Source organism: Bidens hawaiensis, unplaced genomic scaffold, assembly GCF_021521415.1.
Source record: "Bidens hawaiensis isolate Kalapana, Puna unplaced genomic scaffold, B.hawaiensis_p1.1 tig00027760_1, whole genome shotgun sequence".
Taxonomy (NCBI): domain Eukaryota; kingdom Viridiplantae; phylum Streptophyta; class Magnoliopsida; order Asterales; family Asteraceae; genus Bidens; species Bidens hawaiensis.
In genome coordinates this window covers 87041-109579 of record NW_027494496.1, presented here as the reverse complement: position 1 = coordinate 109579, position 22539 = coordinate 87041, and the positions used below count along the sequence as shown (strand labels likewise).

General features: G+C 40.1%; 1 pseudogene; it reads right to left on the bottom strand.

The window, feature by feature from the left end:
* Positions 1 to 18852: 18852 nt before the first annotated feature.
* LOC143575826 (GDSL esterase/lipase At5g45960-like) lies at positions 18853 to 21767 on the bottom strand (annotated as a pseudogene).
* Positions 21768 to 22539: the final 772 nt, after the last annotated feature.

Below are 22539 nucleotides of genomic sequence, written 5' to 3'. Positions count from 1 at the left end.
ACATAGTGTAATGGAATGGTTCATTTCATAAGAAATGTAACTCTGTCCATTTTAATATTTTTCATTTCGTAGCTAAAAGGTTGGTTTGCTTTTTTTTTTTGTTTATTATTTTAAATATATTGTGGTTATTATTATTATTATATATATTAATTTGTAATGTCGGTTCATACTCTCAATGTTACTGTTCATTGCCTTTTTTTGCTTTGTTTTGTTGTACATGATGCTATACCGATGGTTCTATGACTATTACATTCACTGGGTTCCACGTATCTCCCACCTTTTGCATTTGCTTCTACTGGTTGCTTTTCTCCTTTTTGAAAAATTTCTCTTCACTGATATAATATTCACTTGCTTCATCTAATTGTATATTATGATGTATTGATTGTGGTCAGGTTTCAATTTGGAACCCTAGGCACCGCGGTGACGGATTCGTTTATCGCCTGAATTTCCTGTCTAGGCTGTGATGACGCTCCGTTATCTGGATGGCAACTTATGTTGCAACATAACGGAGCTTTGAGCCTCAAGTAATTCAATAATTTCATCGAGGTTTTGATATGTTTGGGTCGTTTTTTTCCGGTTTAGTACGTTGTTGTTAGTTTAGAGGAATGCGTTGCATTTGAGGTTTTCAGGTTTGAGTTTTTCGGGATTGCAGTTCAGGTATCAGGGCTTTTTTGTTTGGTATTAAGTTGGACTCATTGAGGTTGCCACAAATATCTTATTGTTGATCGTATATTCTGTTTATTAAAATTGTAGATAAATTGATCTCCAAAGGTTTAGAACTCTGAATAGTTAAAAGTGTTTGGGTTCAATTGGCTATGGCAAGTCTTATGTTTTAGTAAAGTTTATGACTATTATTATGTTAGTTTTGATCTAATTGCTTTAATGTGTCTGACTTATGCTTTGAACATGGTACCCTTTTCGTATTATGAAAACTCTTAGGTTATCTAAGATAACTCGAATCAAGCTGTCGTTTTGTACCGTTTGATTTATTTTAATTCATTTAGTGCTATGACGATGGTTTGAAACCAAACTTTGGATTACTTTTGTCACTTTCCAAGCTAGGATAATAAAAGCCAAGAAAATTCGATTAACTCTCGATCACCAAGATCCGAGCTTCACTTACGGTTTCATAATCCCTGCAACGCAGGGATCGAAATACTAGTTCTATTATAATTATTACTATATTAGATTATTATTATGTTATCAATAACAATACTATAATTATTTTCTTATCATTATTATTATTTTTAATTATAATATAACTATTCTTATATTATCAATATTATTATTATTATTATTAGTTAAAACTGGGCGAGTTAGCACTATAAAACACACATGTGTGATTCAACGTTTTTATGATTATTTTTATTCGATCTAACGATCTCGCCACAACGTATGAGTCCTAAAACTAGTTATTATTATTAATTTTATTTATTTATTATTATTACTAATAATAATCAGGGCCGGCTGGATGGTGGCGTCGGTTGGACGGCCGGTCGGGGCACGTAATTTTTAGGGGCCAAAATTTTTTTATCTATATTTTTTATATATACATTTAAAAAAATAAAACTTATAAAATATGAATTGCTCTTTATCGTCTTATAATTATTGGGCTCGAAATTATTTTTTATCCACAATCCATTTAATTAAGCTTAAATTATTGGGTCCAAACTAAAGCTAAAAACTAAAAAAAAATTAAATAAAAACCCGATGCAAAATAAAAGAAATAGCGATCGATAAAATTTCTCTTTGGTTCTTTCCTTCTTTGCGAATGCTGAACAACGACCAACGTAGCCGACCATCACTGTTGGTTCGTTGTTAACCACCAGGCTCCTGCTCCTTAGTAATCCCAATGAGAGGAGATTCAGTGCTTGTTGGAGCAGGAGCAGAACTAACGGCGCCGGCGCCAGCAGTGCCACCAGCAGCTTGTGTGCCAGCTATAATTCCCATGAAAAAACCAAGGAGAAATGATTCATGACTTGATCTAAAGGAAAAAATCAGAAAATCAAAGCGCAATAAATATTTTGGCGCACCGCCGTCCGCGAATTGAGCATCGCCATGAAGTCCATTTTCCCCCTTTTCGAGGGTAAAACAGGGGACTTCAAAGCAACCTTCAGCGCAGCCTCGGTACCTTGTCGCGCCTGAGGTTGAGCCACCAAAGTCGCCGGCTCTACAAACATTTGAGTGAACAAAGCTTCATTAATAACTCTATCGGAATCACGCTCATAAAACCACAAAATATAAACAAAGTATACCTGTTAGAGAAGATGAAACAGCAGGCGCAGCGCCGCTTCCCTTGTCCGCCGCGCGAAGAGATGAAGTGGCAGCACCATACCTCGTGTGGACGGGAGGATTGCCCACACCTCGAGGCAAAGAAGACGAGGAAAACTTGGAGGTAAATCCCTTGGTTTTCTCAAGTCCCTTCGCTTGGGTAGGAGGAGGATTCTGGGCAACAGGGGCATCATTTTTCTTCTGTTTTTTACTGGCCCCTGCGCCAGTTTTGCCTTTAGCTTTGCGCTTGAGTTGTGGCGCCTCAGCTTCTTCCTCCTCCACCTCCTCTTCCGCAAGCTCCAACTCATAATTCTCGAGCGCATCTACAATATGTGCAACAGAAATGTTAACCAAATTTGGTATTCTAAAGGCCTAAGCATAAGTACAAAGGCTTACCAGGTGCATCGCTGTCAAAGCAAAATTCTAAATCGACAGGGATGAACATATCATCGAAGCGATCGAGGAAAGCAACTTCCCCAGCGCTCAGCGCGACAGAGCCACCCTCCATATGCTCGTCATAGGCGGCGTGGACGTATTCCTTGCTTACTGCATAATACAAGACAAATGATATCAGCAAAACGAATTATATTCGCGCAGATATAATGCAATGAGCAAATAACTCACCTAAGCCATCAACATGGATGAAAGGCTCAGTCGCGCTGTCGGTCCACCTCTTGCTCATACCAACCCCCACCAACGCCTCCTCGCAAATATTCTTGGCGGGGGATGGTTCAGCAGATAACTTGTTAACCCATGTGCCCGTTGTGTTCTTAAGAACATTCTCATCCGCGGGCGCAGAAGTGATCGCGCGCATGGTCATGCGGATGGGAATCACACCAGCCTTAATATAAAAAAAATTTTCAGACCAGTCATGAAGGCTTTTGAAGGAAACAGTGCAGCACTTAACCTTCTGATTGCGCGGTGTGAATGAGAACCAAGAATCTTGGATTTTTGGCTTTTAAAAATATTGAAAGCGCCGAGGGGTGGGCTCCTCGCGCTGAGCTTTGCACATGAACTCAAAATGAGTCATGCGCACTAGTCCACAAGGATGGACTTGGGATATGTGAATCCCATAAAACTGAAGGAGCGCACCTATAAACCTTGTCATCCGAAGACGAAAGTTACAGTGAGTGAAAAAGTGAGAGTATAAAGAGATATAGCCGGTGGGCGGATGTAACACCCCGACCAAAGGCGGATTATACATCGGGGCGCCACATATTGTTCCATTACTCGTGACACTATTGGGTGTCAATATTTAATAAATACATTCATTCGCGCACGCGCAGGGTAAACAAGAGAACATAAATCATCATAAATCAATATATTATAAATCATAATATTCGAACAGCAATAACTTGTCTTGATACATTTTAATCTAGGTCCAAAATAAAGAAAACTTCCTATGTGTCCACAAGCTCCAAAACAGCTACTGCAAACCTGAACATGTGTTAAAATAAACGTCAAACACTTGCGTGTTGGTGAGAAATCAAGTTTAATACAATACATAGATAGCAATAAATCTGCGCGCAACATGTGTATGTCTGGTGTTTAACAAGGGTGCAATCAGATTGTGATCAAGCCTAAATAGATCATAGCTCATAGTTCATAGTTCAATCCGTGCTCCCAATTGAGCACAAAAACGAGAAAACATCTGTGCAAGTGTAAACAAAGAAAACCGTATACGATAGGTCTCCCGTGTTCATCTAATGGATCCATGAAAACTGCGGAATAGGCCGAACAAAGCGGTTAATGATACACACATACAAATAAACAGCCAAGTAAACGTCCTCAACACATGGGATACTGCGCGACTAAAGCTTCATAAACAAGTTTAAGACTCTAAGTTTGTATGAACACATGAACATCCCAAAACATTAAAAGCAAAAAGGGATTAGGTACGAGATTACTCACTTGATAAAGATGCGATGATAGATAAAGCAAGAACCAACTTTAAACAAGCACAAGTTAACCTATAAACAAGATTATTGTTTTAATGATTTGTTTTAAGTCTTGATTATAAGTTAGCATAATTAATAAGTTATTATATATAATATATATTACCGGAAAACAGGGCAGAGGAGAGGAGAAAACGGAGGCAAGAGAGGAGGGAGGCGGCTGAAGAACAACGGCAGAGAGCAAAAAGGGAGGAAGAGAATAAGTGTAGTGTGTGAAGTGTTAAGAAAATAGTACTATATATAGGCAAACCCTAGGGGACACAAACCCTAGAAAAGATCTCCAAAAGTAAAAGAAAAGATATCAACAGTAAAAAGTTCTGAAAAGTAAAGATATCAAAAGATATGGTAGCAGGGAAAAAGAGGAAAAGGCTGACAGGATTCAGAAAAAGGCATGGGAGAGGACAGATAAAGTTACTGGTTAAAGCATGGCAAAAGCAGATCTCAAAAGATAATGTCAGTCACTTTTTCTACCAACCAATGGGGTTGGTACGCATGCTGCGCCGAAAGTAACTATTCAGACATTAGATAGGTTAGGTCAACAGCTCAGAAGAAAAGACATTTACAAAAGCAAACGGCTAGAATAAACAGAAGATACAAGGGTTAAGCGCGGGAAGGCTGAGTGCGCGAGCGCGAAGGCTGGCACAACAATCCTTAGCGCACTGCGGGAAGAATCACAAATCCTTAGCGTGCTGCGTGAAGAACTAGAATTCTAAGCGCATCGCGGGAAGAACATACATTCTTAGCGCATTGCGGGAAGAACATGCATTCTTAGCGCGCTGCGAGAAGAGTTCTCTTCACGCATCGCAGGAACAAGATGTCTTCACGCAGGCTTCCATGTAAGGAGTCTGGTGCGTGGAGCTGCAGACATCCTTAGGCGGGAAGAACCAAAGGACAAGCAAAGAGTTAGAAGAAAAAGAGGGAAACAAGGCGTAAGGGCGGGACGGCGACAAGAGGGAAAAGAAGGCGGAAAGAGAGAAGGAAGAGGGAGGGGACGGCGGAAAGAAAGAGAGAGAAAGAGGCGGGAAGGAAATATATATTATTATAAAAATAAAATATAAGTATAAATATTAAATAATAAAAGAAAGAGATCGGGTCAGAGAAACGGGTACCTGGGTCGGGTCGGATCGGGCAGATGTCACAGTCTCCCCTACTTTAAGAAATTTCGTCCCGAAATTTATCTCGAAGTAGGTTGCGCAGAGAACAGGTGCGGGTACTTGATCTTCATTTGATCTTCCCTTTCCCATGTAAACTCGGCTCCGCGCTTGGACTCCCAGCGAACTTTCACGATAGGGATACGACTGCGCTTGGTTTGCTTAACCTCGCGATCCATAATCTCAACAGGCTTCTCAACGAAATGCATAGATTCATCAATTTGAACTTCATCAAGTGGAATGTGAAGGTTCTCGTCAGCTAAACACTTCTTGAGATTGGATACATGGAACGTTGGATGCACATTACTGAGCGCGGGCGGCAGGTCAAGTCTGTAGGCAACTTTTCCCACACGCGCAAGAATCTTGAATGGTCCAACATATCGAGGAGCAAGCTTACCTTTCTTCCCAAAGCGGACAACACCTTTCCAAGGCGACACTTTGAGGAGAACAAGATCACCAACTTGAAATTCGAGAGGCTTCCGCCTACGATCTGCGTAACTCTTCTGTCGGCTTCTGGCAGTCAGCAGATGATCACGGATCTTGGCGATTTTATCGGTTGTCTCTTGAACAAGTTCGGGTCCTGTGATTTGAGTTTCACCCACTTCGCTCCAACAAATCGGGGAGCGGCACTTACGACCGTAAAGTGCTTCAAATGGGGCCATACCAATGCTGGAATGATAGCTGTTGTTATAAGAGAACTCGATCAAAGGCAGGTGTGAATCCCAATTACCTCCAAAATCAAGAACACAAGATCGGAGCATATCCTCAAGAGTTTGAATAGTTCGCTCAGACTGACCGTCAGTCTGAGGATGATATGCCGTACTCATGTCCAAGCGAGTTCCTAGCGCAAATTGGAGAGATTTCCAAAAGCGAGATATAAAACGGCCATCGCGATCGGATATGATGCTCAAAGGAGTACCATGGCGGCAGACAATTTCCTTGACATAAAGCTGCGCGAGTTGCTCAACACGGTAGTTTTCACGAATGGGCAGAAAGTGAGCAGACTTAGTCAATCGATCCACTATTACCCAAATGCTATCATGTTTGCTTGCTGTCAAAGGTAACTTGGTAATAAAGTCCATCGCTACACATTCCCATTTCCACGTAGGAATTTCTGGTTGTTTGAGCAAACCAGATGGGCGTTGGTGTTCAGCTTTTACTTTAGAACAAGTCAGGCATCTAGCTACGAACACAGCAATATCCTTCTTCATACCGGGCCACCAATAAGTAATGCGCAAATCCTTGTACATTTTATCGGCGCCAGGATGAACGGAATACCGAGATTTGTGCGCTTCACTCAGGATATCAGCGCGAAGATTCTCATCAAAGGGAATCCAGATGCGATTAAGATAACAGAGAATTCCACTCAGATTAGGGACAAAGTGCGTTTCCGCGCCACACGCTAACTCGGCGCGAAGGTTACCATTACTGATGGATGCGCGCTGCGCGTCACGAATGCGCGATTCAAGGTTGCTTTGGATCGGCGCAAAGTGAAGCTGCGTGCGCGGCAAGATACAGTTAAGCTGGCAGGGTTTTCGGCTGAGCGCATCGGCTACCACATTAGCCTTACCAGGATGATACCGGATCTCACAATCGTAATCGCTGATGAGTTCGTTCCATCGGCGTTGCCTCATGTTAAGTTCCTTCTGATCAAAGATATGCTGAAGGCTTTTATGGTCAGTGTAGAGGATACAATTAGTACCATAAAGGTAGTGTCTCCAGATCTTCAAGGCAAATACCACTGCGCCTAGTTCGAGGTCGTGAGTTGTATAATTCTTTTCATGAATCTTAAGTTGCCTTGATGCGTAAGCGATAACCTTGCCTCGTTGCATAAGAACACAACCGAGACCTTGGTTGGATGCATCGCAATACACGACAAAATCTTCATTACCCTCAGGTAGCGCAAGGACAGGAGCTTCACACAACAAACGCTTGAGCGTCAGAAAGGCTTCTTCTTGCTTCGAGCCCCAAATATGCGGTTTACCTTTGTGCGTTAGAGCTGATAAAGGCAAAGCGATCTTCGAGAAGTTCGAAATGAAGCGCCGGTAATAACCAGCTAAGCCCAGAAAGGAACGGATTTCGGTAGGAGTGGATGGCGTAATCCAGTTCTTGATTGCTTCAATTTTGGATGGGTCGACATGGATACCCATCTTGTTAACAACATGGCCAAGAAACTGTACTTCATCCGACCAAAATTTACACTTGGAGAGCTTAGCATAAAGCTGCTCGGTTCGAAGCTTTTGCAACACCAACCGAAGATGTTGCTCATGCTCGGCCTTGGTCTTAGAATAAATCAGAACGTCATCGATAAACACAATCACGAATTTATCCAAGAAAGGCCTACACACCCGATTCATTAGATCCATGAAAACGGCGGGTGCGTTGGTTAAACCGAAGGACATGACCAAGAATTCAAAATGGCCATAACGAGTTCGAAAAGCAGTCTTCGGAACATCTTCATCGCGGATGCGCAACTGGTGATAGCCAGAGCGGAGATCAATCTTGGAGAAACAAGAGGCACCTTGGAGTTGATCAAAGAGGTCGTTAATACGCGGTAAGGGATACCGGTTCTTAATGGTGAGTTTGTTCAACTCGCGGTAATCGATACACATGCGAAACGAACCATCTTTCTTTTTAACGAACAACACCGGAGCACCCCAGGGCGAAGAGCTAGGGCGAATGAATCCTTTAGCGGTCAACTCTTGAAGTTGGCCTGCCAATTCTTGCATCTCAGCGGGCGCAAGACGGTAAGGAGATTTAGCTACGGGGGAAGCACCAGGGAAAAGATCAATACGGAACTCGACTTCACGAGCGGGAGGGATACCAGGAAGATCATCAGGAAAAACTTCAGGGAAATCACGCACAACAGGGATATCGCGAAGCTTCTTCTTTCCTTCATCGGGTTTAACCACATGGGCTAAAAATGCAATACACTTCTTCCGCATGAGTCTTTGGGCTTCGGCGCAAGACATAAGTTTAAGACCACTGGAGGGTTTTTCGCCGTAGATATGAAGATCACCATTTTCTCGAGGAATGCGAATCAACTTCTTGGCGCAAATAACTTCGGCGCGATTATTCGAGAGCCAGTCCATACCAATGATAACATCAAAGCTTCCAAGAGGCATGGGGATGAGGTCGATCAGGAAATCGTTTTCGTTAAGGTTAAGCGTGCAATTTTTAATCACTGAGTTAATTAAAACAGTTTCGCCATTAGCCAATTCAACTGAAAAATTTTCTTTTAAATCGCTGCGCGGTCGCGCAAGCTTCTGCTCAAACGCGCGAGAAATAAAACTTCGATCGGCGCCAGTATCAAAAAGTACAGAAGCATAAAATCCGTTAAGCAAAAATGTACCATTAACTACGTCATTATTCGCTTGCGCTTGGTGCGCGGTTATGTTAAAAGCTCGTCCGCGCGTCACTTGGTTCGAAATCTGGTTCACCGGATTCGCTTGCGTAATCTGAACTTGTAGTCTCGGGCACGCGTTCCGGAAATGACTGGGATCACCGCAGTTAAAGCACGATCTGGGTCGTGGGTTTTGGTAGGTTGGTTGTGGGTTCTGCGGGTAGACTGGTGGTATTGGCGCAATTGGATTGGCGGGAGGGACTCTACAGTATTCGGCTGAGTGACCAACGCGGCCACATCGGTTACATTGTCGACACGGGGTCTGAGTTGGGTGGTGAAGTCTACAGGTTGGGCAAAAGGGTTGGGTTCCTGTGTAAGGTTTCTTAGGAGGCGGGGCAGGGAGTGCGGGATTGGTTAAGGCATAGTTGTGGACTATAGGGGGAGTTGGGTAGGCTGATAGTGGGTTAGGCGTGTAAACTGGAGGTTGGTAGGTGGGTTGCTGGACTATGGGCGGGCTGGTAAGCGCATAGGCTTTGCGCCTGCGCTTGAGGTTGTTACGGTTTGAGGGTTCGGGTTTGGTTTCTGTTGGTTCAGGGGCAGTCTTGGTGGGTTTAGTCTTCTCAGCTCCCCGCAGGAACAGGGTTCCTGCTCTGACATGGTTGTCGCTGAGCACAGCGGCCAACTCAATGGCGTCAGAGAGGGTTGCTGGGTTTCTGGCCCATACAGAATCTTGAATTTCCATGGGGAGACCCCCAAGGAATTTCTCGATGGCTCGGCGGGAAGGGGTAACAAGGTGAGGGACAAGCAGGCTTAGTTCATGGAAACGCGTCGCGTACTCGCGCGCTTCGCCACTGTACTGCTTAAGATTCCAAAATTCTTCTTCCAGGCGCTTAACTTCGTTGGGAGGGCAGAATTCTCGCGTCAGAATTTCTTTGAATTCCTCCCAGGGCATGCTAGAAGCAGCTTCTGCGCCACGCGCATGAGCTACTCCATTCCACCATGTAAGCGCTCTAGATTCCAGGACACTGGAAGCATATAGGGTTCGTCTGTCTGAGGGGCATTGGGTGTGGAGGAAAGTGTTTTCAATCTTCTCGAGCCATTGGAGCATCACGGTGGCTCCTTCAAGACCTGTGAACTTTGGAGGGTTACCCGCATTAAATGACTTAATGTTATAACTGGAGGTATTAGCATTGTTTTGGTTTAAGGCTTGGGCTATTGCGGCGGCCATTTCCTGGGAACGTTGCAGCGAACGTCTGCGCGAGGCTTCTCTCCTCTGATGACGGCGAGATAGCGGAGGCATTCTATAAAAGTTTTAATTTTTGTTAATATCTTGGTTTTAACGCAAAGTATAACCTCGAAAAGCTTGGTTTCACGGAGTCAGTTACTGTCAAAAGTTAAAGTAAAATAAATGACCCTAAATGCAGACTTAATAAAGGTAACAAATTCGAATCAAGAATCGACAATTCATGTATCACCATGACTTTCCGAATTCCCAATTTAAAATATACGAGCAAACGAGTATTGGAGATTGACGATTCATGTATCACCATGACTTTTCAATCTTCAATATAAAACATACAAGAAAATGAGTATTGGAGGTTGACAATTCATGTATCACCATGACTTTTCAAGTCTCCAACCTCAGAACATAATCGTAAATGGAAATTGAAAATCAACTATTCATGTATCACCATGACTTTTCGGATTTTCAAATCCAACAAACGAACATGTAAGTAAAATCAATAAAAAATCGAAATTCAAAAAAAATCGAAATATCGCGAAATAAAACATAAAATCATATACTGCGCAAGTGCGAGCATATTCATAAATAACGAGTAATTAACAATAAGCGTGCAAACATGAGATTTCTCTCATGCGCGAGAAGGGACTCTTAGGTATTCTAGGCCGTTACGTCTAACCACCTATCCTATAGTCAACGAGCTCTGATACCAATCTGTAACACCCCGACCAAAGGCGGATTATACATCGGGGCGCCACATATTGTTCCATTACTCGTGACACTATTGGGTGTCAATATTTAATAAATACATTCATTCGCGCACGCGCAGGGTAAACAAGAGAACATAAATCATCATAAATCAATATATTATAAATCATAATATTCGAACAGCAATAACTTGTCTTGATACATTTTAATCTAGGTCCAAAATAAAGAAAAATTCCTATGTGTCCACAAGCTCCAAAACAGCTACTGCAAACCTGAACATGTGTTAAAATAAACGTCAAACACTTGCGTGTTGGTGAGAAATCAAGTTTAATACAATACATAGATAGCAATAAATCTGCGCGCAACATGTGTATGTCTGGTGTTTAACAAGGGTGCAATCAGATTGTGATCAAGCCTAAATAGATCATAGCTCATAGTTCATAGTTCAATCCGTGCTCCCAATTGAGCACAAAAACGAGAAAACATCTGTGCAAGTGTAAACAAAGAAAACCGTAAACGATAGGTCTCCTGTGTTCATCTAATGGATCCATGAAAACTGCGGAATAGGCCGAACAAAGCGGTTAATGATACACACATACAAATAAACAGCCAAGTAAACGTCCTCAACACATGGGATACTGCGCGACTAAAGCTTCATAAACAAGTTTAAGACTCTAAGTTTGTATGAACACATGAACATCCCAAAACATTAAAAGCAAAAAGGGATTAGGTACGAGATTACTCACTTGATAAAGATGCGATGATAGATAAAGCAAGAACCAACTTTAAACAAGCACAAGTTAACCTATAAACAAGATTATTGTTTTAATGATTTGTTTTAAGTCTTGATTATAAGTTAGCATAATTAATAAGTTATTATATATAATATATATTACCGGAAAACAGGGCAGAGGAGAGGAGAAAACGGAGGCAAGAGAGGAGGGAGGCGGCTGAAGAACAACGGCAGAGAGCAAAAAGGGAGGAAGAGAATAAGTGTAGTGTGTGAAGTGTTAAGAAAATAGTACTATATATAGGCAAACCCTAGGGGACACAAACCCTAGAAAAGATCTCCAAAAGTAAAAGAAAAGATATCAACAGTAAAAAGTTCTGAAAAGTAAAGATATCAAAAGATATGGTAGCAGGGAAAAAGAGGAAAAGGCTGACAGGATTCAGAAAAAGGCATGGGAGAGGACAGATAAAGTTACTGGTTAAAGCATGGCAAAAGCAGATCTCAAAAGATAATGTCAGTCACTTTTTCTACCAACCAATGGGGTTGGTACGCATGCTGCGCCGAAAGTAACTATTCAGACATTAGATAGGTTAGGTCAACAGCTCAGAAGAAAAGACATTTACAAAAGCAAACGGCTAGAATAAACAGAAGATACAAGGGTTAAGCGCGGGAAGGCTGAGTGCGCGAGCGCGAAGGCTGGCACAACAATCCTTAGCGCACTGCGGGAAGAATCACAAATCCTTAGCGTGCTGCGTGAAGAACTAGAATTCTAAGCGCATCGCGGGAAAAACATACATTCTTAGCGCATTGCGGGAAGAACATGCATTCTTAGCGCGCTGCGAGAAGAGTTCTCTTCACGCATCGCAGGAACAAGATGTCTTCACGCAGGCTTCCATGTAAGGAGTCTGGTGCGTGGAGCTGCAGACATCCTTAGGCGGGAAGAACCAAAGGACAAGCAAAGAGTTAGAAGAAAAAGAGGGAAACAAGGCGTAAGGGCGGGACGGCGACAAGAGGGAAAAGAAGGCGGAAAGAGAGAAGGAAGAGGGAGGGGACGGCGGAAAGAAAGAGAGAGAAAGAGGCGGGAAGGAAATATATATTATTATTAAAAATAAAATATAAGTATAAATATTAAATAATAAAAGAAAGAGATCGGGTCAGAGAAACGGGTACCTGGGTCGGGTCGGATCGGGCAGATGTCACAGCGGATCTGCCGCCGTTTGCCCGGTCGCCGGGAGCAGACAGCTGTACTCAGGGAGAAAACCCTGAGAGGCGACGTGTAACATCCTAAAATTTATAATGTTGAATAAAGAAAGTTATGTTAGTGATTTCGCGTTTTTAATTATTAATATCGGGTAGGAGCGGGTCATGGACTCGGATCAATTGAGATAGGATAAATGAGAATGGGATTTCAGGGATATAAATACCCCCAAAATCCCAAAATATCTCATTTCTCACCAAACTCCACACACACTCCACACACTCCTCAAAACACCGCTTTCTAACCGATCAAGATTCGAAGCCGAGACCCGAGATTTCGTTGATAGATCTGAGTTGGTAAGGTAAGAACAAATCCAACAAAGTTAATATTACTGAAAATGGTTATGATTGGATGGGTTAACCGGACCCGAAACCCAAACTGCCCAAATCGGACTCCTAAAACGTCGATTTTAGGCCGATTTGATGGTTGGGATTTGTAGGCGCCGATCATACGATTCCGTGGGTACCAAAATCGAGTTATTTGGCTAAGAAACGAAGGAGTTATGGGCAAACAGATCTGCAGCGCGATAACTTCGCCTACAAGATTAAGTTCGCCTGATGAACTTCGCCTTCAAGCGTAACTTCGCCTACGGCCAAGTTCGCCTAAGGTATAACTTCGCCTGAAGCCAAGTTCGCCTAAGGTTTAACTTCGCCTGAAGCCAAGTTCGCCTAAGGTATAACTTCGCCTGAAGCCAAGTTCGCCTAAGGTTTAACTTCGCCTGAAGCCAAGTTCGCCTAAGGTTTAACTTCGCCTGAAGCCAAGTTCGCCTAAGGTTTAACTTCGCCTGAAGTGAAGTTCGATTATAAAATAAATTAAAAACCTAATGGAAAATGTGGTAAGGCAGTTATCGAAAATAAAATTTTTTCCAAGCTGACCTGGCAGCTTAACCCCAGCCAGGGGCTCTGCCCCTTGGACCCCGCTAGGGGCTGCCGCCCCTAGAACCCCGCTGCCAGGGGCGCTGCCCCCGGACCCCCGTTCGTTGTGGGTCATATATAGATAGAAATACAAAACGAGTAGTAGTAGTTAATTGATATGTGTAAATATTATACAGTTAGCCGGGCCCAGTTAAAGAAAGGAATTACGATCAACGCGAGCGTAACAGGATCCAGGTGAGTTTCTAGCCCCATTCCTTGTTATGTTTTCGGGGCTGTGTGCATACTTGATGTGTTGTTAATACATTTATCCTAAGTGATAAGTGTATGCCATATGTGATATATGTGATATGTATGAATGATTGCTTGATGGTTCGTGAACGATCTTCGGATATTGCACGTACTGTCAGGTTGTAACGTTATAAAGCCATATGTGATATATGTGATATGTATGAATGATTGCTTGATGGTTCGTGAACGATCTTCGGATATTGCACGTACTGTCAGGTTGTAACGTTATAAATATGGCAAGTATGATATGAATGTTTATGTGTATGAACGTAATAAAGTTAATAAAAGAAGGAAATGACGGTTGTATGGTGGTATGGTTACGAAAAGGGTACCGAGCCCTAATAATACTCGAGGTATGATGCATGGTTGTATGGTAACGAAGAGGGAACTGAACCCTACTAATATTCGAAAGTAAGGGACCAGACCCTTATAATATCTGTGATGTTAGGGACCAGACCCTTATAATATCTGTGATGTTAGGGACCAGGCCCTTATAATATCTGTGATGTTAGGGACCAGGCCCTTATAATATCTGTGATGTTAGGGACCAGACCCTTATAATATCTGTGAGGTTATAAGGCGAAAGGCTCTTTAAAACGTATGATTATGAATGTAAAGAAAGTATGTAAGTAAGAAAGAAAGTATATAAGTAAGAGTGAAGGTATGAGTACTTATGTGTGTATGAAAGAAAGTTATGAGGTTAAGTACGTATGTATGTAATAAGGTATTGTATGGTATTGTATGATTAACTAGAACTCACTCAGCGTAGCTGACTTTTAGTATGCACGCAGGTGAGTAGGATGAGACGGCTGGCTTGAGTGGAGGACACATGGCAGAAGACTAAAGCCTGGCATCTGAAGAGCTGATATGTTTTATAAGTTATGTTTTGATTTTGAAAGACAAGAGGAATGTTTTAAGACATGATTATGAATTGATATGTAATGTTTTATGAAAGTTTTATATTCCGCGTAAAGTTTTTAATTAACTCTGATATTTAGAACTGTGTTTATGAGTAAATCCAACACGAAAGTAGGGTTACCGGTAACGGGGCCTTACACGATGAGATTATCGAAGTCAGACTGTTTCAATTTGCAGGGAATCTCATCCCATCTCTTCACCGTTTTGTTCTTCCCCACCTCCTCCGACGAGGCCTCGGCAGCCCGTTTACCCTTGCCGGTCTTCTTCAAAGTGGACATAACTAACGATTTTACACGGCGTTTGCTGGGGGAAATTGTGGTGTCTGGGTTATCAGACATACAATTGGGAATCAAACAGCTGTTACTTTAAGCGCGGAAATCTGGAAGCAAAAGATAAAGGCTCTTAATCGGAATGAAAATTGAAGGAGAAAGAGCTCTGAAAATAACAATGAAGATGAAGAAAAAACCACTCAAAAGGCTTGCTTTTATAGGCCCAGGAGAGAGAAAGAAACAGGTAATGATCAGAGTTACGCTCACGCGCCCCCACTCGCAGGTGCAGGCCAACATGAGCGCGACACGTGTTCCTGACACTGTATGAGGAGACATGAAAGGTCACTGTAGCACCTCGAGCACACGAAAAGTCTGACACATAACGTCTCCATCTCTGACGCATGTCAGCACCAACCAACCACGTACATGGACGATTCATTTCAACCAAAAGGATAGAATTTCGCGCAACGCACATATGAGAAATAAAAAAGAAAAGACAAACCTTATTAAAAGAGCAAACTATTAAGTCTAATATCTATCTTACCTCGCTCGCGCGAGACAAGACACACATTAGACTGGGGGGGCTTGAAGAGGTATGCACCCGCCTTAACATCGAGCGGGGCGGGTCAACCCACAAGATATAGACAAGAGGCTTGAAATCAGGATGTCATGAAGACACAAAGCCAAAACCTATGCGCGTGGCGCATATCACATATGCTCACGCATATCACATATGTTCACACATCACATATGCTCACGCGTATCACATATGCTCACGCATCATATATGCTCACGCGTATCACATATGCTCACGCATCATATATGCTCACGCGTATCACATATGCTCACGCATCATATATGCTCACGCATATCACATCTGCGCGTGGCGCATCTGCGCGTGGCGCATATCACATATGCTCACGCATATTACATATGCTTGCGCATATCACATCTGCGCATAAAACATCTGCGCGTGAGAATAAAGAGAAGACCTCGCGCATCCCCAGGATAGGCGCATATCACACATGCACATAATCAACCACGTCCTTATCCAAATCAGGATAAGGACAACCATGATTGTGCTCATCAGACAACCTTCCAGAAGGTATCCTTTAAGAAATAAAGAATATGCTGATGTTGACAGCTGCCAATGAAGGGTGGACAACTCAGCAAAACCCATGTGCTACCACGTGATTGCACATGGGTCAGGTGAAATACCTTGGTCAGAGAATAATCAATGAAAAAGCACCAGGTGTCCTAAGGACACGTGGCGCGAAGCAATAGGAGGAGGCCAAAAAGGCCCTAATTGGGTCTGAGCCCAATCATTGGAAACCCTAATACTATAAATACCACACCACCTCCACAATGGGAGGTAAGCAAGAAAATACATTCTAAGTCCTTACTCACTTTCAGATTATTATTATCTTCTCCTACAATATCTTATTCTCACACCGGAGGGTTACCCCAAAGAGGACCCCTCTGTCCCTTTCTGAGGGGTAAGTTCACGGTGCTGCTCGTTTTGTAGGTGGAAGAATTCATATTCCGGAAAACCATCGGTGATATAGCACACTCATACCCGAGGAAAGTTGATCGTATACTAGTAAGTCGATCAACGTTTCTTCAATATTAAAGTTGAAGTGTAACTTATTATATTATTTGGAACTTCATTGCTATTCTTTAGGGAATATTGAAATGTACGTACCATGAATGATATAAAAAACTAAGATTTAAAATATAAGAAAAAGAAATGATAAGATTGGATAAGGGAAGAAAGGAAAATAAATTATACACTTAAAAAGACATTATCGAGTTCAAATAAAAGAAAAGAAAAGAAAGTGTTAATTATATTCTTGGGTTAGATATGAAGGAAAAGATAGGAAAAAAAATTATAACTTTATATACCCTCATTCTTGAATTAGATAGGAAGGAAAAGATAGGTAAATTAGTAATATATAAACTTTTCCTTCACAATCCGGTTATATTTGGTAGGAAAGCTTTGAAGGAAAAAAAGCCTAACTTTTCTTTTCATTCTCTTTTAATAAAACAACTCAAGAATTAAACAAGAAAAATTTTCTTATCTTTTCTTTTCCTAAACTTTAAATAAAAAACTTAAGAATACAATGTAAGTATTATATTTGTTACTAGAACGTGTACTCTTACTTTGGAGTTCGTTTGTCTATTGGTAAATATTTCAAATACATAATAAATATATATTAGTTATCATTAGTTTTTTTTAAAATCTAGCTATTATATCATAATAGAAACAAATATAAGCAACTGTTTATCAATACAACAACAAATACAAATATCACTACATTCTTTGAATTCTTACTAAATTTATAAGGGAATTTTCAAATTATGTTAGTTTATAATAGGCTTATGATTGATTTTAAAATGGTGTGAGGCACTTTAAAGCATTCATGTCTTGAAAGCTAACCATGAGCTGTGAAACAAGAGCTTCATGCATATGAGGTGCGAGGTATTCACATAATATTTATAAATAAGTTCTACATAATAATTACTTCGTTTCTGGTTCTTCGACCCAAAACTCTTATAACATAAATGGCTGCATTAGAACTTCTATGTACAAGTTAAGAAGCGAAAATCTACAAAAATTTTAAAAAACAAAAACAAAAAACTGAAGAAAAAATCAAAGTCACATAAACGAAAAAGAAAAATAACTTAACAGGCCATCTCAATACAATTAAAAATAATGGTACAAAATCAATGATACTAGGTTACAGGAGATGGTGCCCCCCCCCCCCCCCCCCTTCTCTTGTGGCTCTCCCGAAACTGGCCTTGGCGTTAAAGAGATTGGTTGAGCCAGAGGATGGATAGCAAACCCCCACCCCACCACACCACCACCACCACCAATTTCATCCACAAAAACTAGTCTCAAAGTTTTCAATCAATATAACCAGGACTAACTATTTTCTTAAGACTTTTTATTCTTTCTCTTTCATCTTAGCTATAGAGTATTTACAACAGTAGGGTATTCATGGTGCCATTCAAGGATATCCTTTGGGCTTGCTTTGGTTAAGTCATCCAATGCACCCCTAATACCTCGCGTACTTATGTGGGTTAAGAATGTCACACCTATTAAAAAAAGATTAAATAATAGTTGTGTTATTAGTCAAATCATTACACATTTTTTTTATAAAAAAGTTAGTAAGCGCCCTCATGTCTACCTAGCAGTGACATTTTCATTTTTTAGTTAAGCCGCTATATGTCATACTTGTATTATTAGTGGTGTGCACATTTCGGTTTGATTCGGTTATTAGTCTCAACCAAATTAACTAATCCATTTTCGGTTAATCTGTTCGGTTTATTAGGTTAGTTTTTGGGGTTTCGGTTCGGTTCGCTTCTATAAATTTTGGTTAATAACCAAAACCAATTTGGGCTAAACGTTTTACTTAGAAGTGCATGAAATAAATGCATAAATACATGAATTAAGGCATAAATACATGAAATAGAGGTATAATTTCAAGAAATGATATGATGGTATAAATTGAAATACCTGAATTGAATGTATAAAAGCTAGAAATATATGAAAATATCACTGATTCGGTTTGGTTTGGTTGATTTCGGTTAACCTAGTGTAAAAAAAGTAACTAACAATTGATTTTCAGTTAAGTTGATTATCGGTTAATGTGGTTTCGGTTTGGTCATTGCTCACCCAATATAATAGTCTATTTACCGGGTCATATGGTTTCTACAAGTCACATTGAAGTTTTCATGATGTCACAATTCTTGGTGTGTATATTACTATTTATTCAGTTCATTTGTATCGTGAACTTACGGTTACAGAAATCACTAAGTATATGTATGTCCTTATCGACATAAAATTCACTGCATGTTATATCTGATAAGGGATTCGAATGACTTGAAGATAATATAATAAGCCTTTTCAGTTGGATGAAATGAATCCCAAAAAACGTATTATGAGGCATCAGAACACAACACAGATTTTTTATTGCATAGGAAGTCAGCTTCAAGTAGTCCACTGCCACAACAACCCTATGAACCTCTTCAAAGCCTGGTGGAGATTGATAAAGATTGTGTTAAAAATTTGATTGCATATAGTATTGTTAAATAACAATAAATAAATAAATAAATAATTACCTGTTTGAAGATTTCCTTGTACCATGTTAATAATTGGGCTGTATATATCAGCATACACAATGCGACTGTCTATTGTTTGAAGGGACTTTAGATTATTTTCCAACAGTTTATTGTAATCTCTTGAAACGGAATTAAATCGTTGAATACATTGACGGCTAGAAATTGGGTCCTTTGAGTTGATAGTAATGATAGCAGGCAAGCATCCAATTGGTGGTGCACCCACAACCCCTATTCTCCTTGCACCCTCATCCAACAAATCCTGTGTAAACAATAAAATATTATTATGATATTAAAAAAGCAGTTTAAAAGGCATGAATGAGTTTTAATAAAAAAATCTTCAAAACAGATAAAAAGGTGAAAGGATAGTTATGAATGAGTTGGTTGTGTACGTAAGTTCTTTAATACCATCAAAGCACATAAATACTTTGTTCAATTCAGTCTGTACAAAATTGAAAATCATTTTAAACTATGAGACACATTTTCAACAATCTAATTTGCTTGATGTATTTTTTATTTTTTGAAAATTGTAAATAGGCATGTTAAACTAGAAAATTTTAAAATAGGCATTAAAAATCCACTTTTTCAAGAACACATAAGCTAGTTAGGCGTCTCTAGGCACCATTTGAGCTGACACTAAAATTCTTGCAAAACACTTGTGGTGAATCGTCTATAGAGGAGCCTCAAAAGGGATTATTAGGCTAGGATGGTGCGAAGGATCCTAAACATTATAGGAACAACTTCACTCTGGCCTAACCGCAGTCAGCTAAGCGGAAACGAACAAAATAAAGTAAACACGAGTGAATATATACTACATACATAGCATATATATAGTATGCGTCAATTGGAAACAAATAAAAAAAAAGTGTAGCAAATTTTCCGTGTTATAAGTAGACCCTTCCATGAACTTTTGAGATAATAATAGATGTTATTATAGCTTAAAGTGTAACAAGATACAGATATGTTAAGTTGAAAATATATCATATATCATCATCATCGTACTCAGTATATCCCACCGATAGCAAAGCTATGGTAGGGTCTGAGGAGGGTAAGATGTAGGCAGCCTTACCTCTACCCCATAGGGATAGAGAGGCTGCTTCCGGTGAGACCCCCGGCTCGATAGTAGTTTTGCATCAAGCCTTGGACATAAGGCACATAGCACTCAATCATCGGGACACCGGCTGATCGGTGCATGTACCCTTATCTTTCAGCTATCAACGCCACTACATGATGCCTGATTACCGTCCGTCACTTTTAACGTTATTTTCACGAGATTAGTAAAATAACGTCAAAATTAGTGCAATTTCACTTTTGCCCACCCGAGGGTTCACACATATATACATCATATGTGCGCACCGCAAGCAGGGCTATAAGTTGAAAATATATATAATGATGAAATTAAAGAGGAGGCCAACCTGTAAGAATTTTTGTATATTCTGCCACAAGAAACTCTGATAACTATGGAGGGTTGGATAGAGTGTTCGTTGTATGAGTACAGGTCCATAGTAGTTAAAGGCGAAATCGTTTGTTCCTAAGCTAACAACGTATTCACCCCTCTTAACTAGATCATCAGTTCTTTCCTTGCCAATTGTCAATTCCATTTTTCTTTTATATTCTCTAAATAAATCCAGTTGCTGTGATGCTGTGAGTGCACCCTGAATATACGTATAACAACAACGTTACGAATAATTATTATATATGGAGAGAGAGAGAGAGAGTTACGTACGCTTAGTTTGGACGTGAATGGATCGTAACCAGAACCAGCAGAAGCAAAGCTAACGCCCGTCATGAGATCCTCAGTTGTTAAACTTGGGTCTAGGTATGGTGGCAAATTTTCCTTAACGCCCACAAATGAAGCTGAGATTCCAGTGATTAATAAAACCAATAACATAACATTAGTTTACACTAAAGATAACATAATATAATACAAATAAAAGAAATGTACAAGTTTTGGAGGAATAATGTAGAATTTCCTTCTAGTAGCTGTTTTGTAAAAAACCAAGATGTTTCTAGTTGTGCATGTATGAAGATTGATTGATTAATCTAGGTAGTTCGATATCTTAACTAGCAGACTTCAACTAATTTTTGGTGAGGACTAGGCAAGTTCGCTTGTGCAGTAGCAGACTTGAATGAAAGTGAAAAAATAAAAATAAAAAACAAGATTGGAACCTAAGATGGAAGTACAGGATGAGAAGCCAAGGTGCCCACCTCTATATTGGTTAGTTGAAGTCCGCTATTTGAGTTATATAGCAGACAACCTAGATTTGATTAGTTTTCAAATGGCTAGCTAACTTGTTTTTCTACAAACCACACGCGTCTAAAAAAATCGAATATTATACGTCACTTATATTTGAGGCCATATGTGATATGCATTTTTATTTACATGCGTGTTTACCTATGAAATCCGTAACTAGACGGCCATTGGAAAACCTTCCGGTAGGTGTATGATTCAAGAAATCCTTTCCATAAGGTGGGAAGTTCCCTCTTGCAACAGTGGGAAGGTAGTTGTTATTTCCAGGGTCAACACTTGAGTCACCAAAAACAAATACAGCAGAGACTACATTGCTCTGAGCAATACCAATGGGCAGTTGTTGAGATGGAACAATGATCAACAAAAGTAGCAATGCTAATGTAGAACTCATCGTATTCGTTATATATATATAATATGATGAATATAATGGGCAAAGGGTATTAGATTGTTGAAGGGATGGATGGTTATATATATAGTGCATGGAGCATAGACCTACTACCTTACATTTCATTCATGACTGTTACCAGCTAACTTGTATGTTTCAGACATGGAGGTTGATGGTTGAGCATATTTATTGAACCCCATATTGCTCTTGTGATTGAGTGCTAGAAAGGTTTCAGTTGAATTATATCTAAGATATTTATTTCACATGGCACTTATATCTAGAGGCATTTCACTATTTTTGTTAGGGTCTACAAAAATAGGAAGACATGCATGCACCAACATATTTATATCTTGCAGCGTATGATGCGACTTTAGTTAACATATATTTTGTTTTATTTTATAAATTTGAATATATAATATTTATAAAAAAAAACCGAATACGGTTTTGTGATTTGTTTAATCAACTCGTATGCATATTTCGGTATGAACTTTAAAAAATACAAAGTCATATCAAATATAAAGTAAATTTTATTCATTGCTAGATACAACTCAGTTTTTATTAAACTTAGGTACTGTTTGGTAGTCTCTTAACAAGAGTCTACTTTTAAATCGGTTAGAGCCAGGGTATATTTGGTTCACTTAAAAGAGGCATTTTAAAGTTTATGAAGCATCTTAATGTGTACGTTTAGAAAGCATCCTAGCTGGTTCAAAGGCTAGCCTCTTGGCCAATACATTTAAAGTTTATTTGGACATAATATATAATTTGAAACAAATTTATA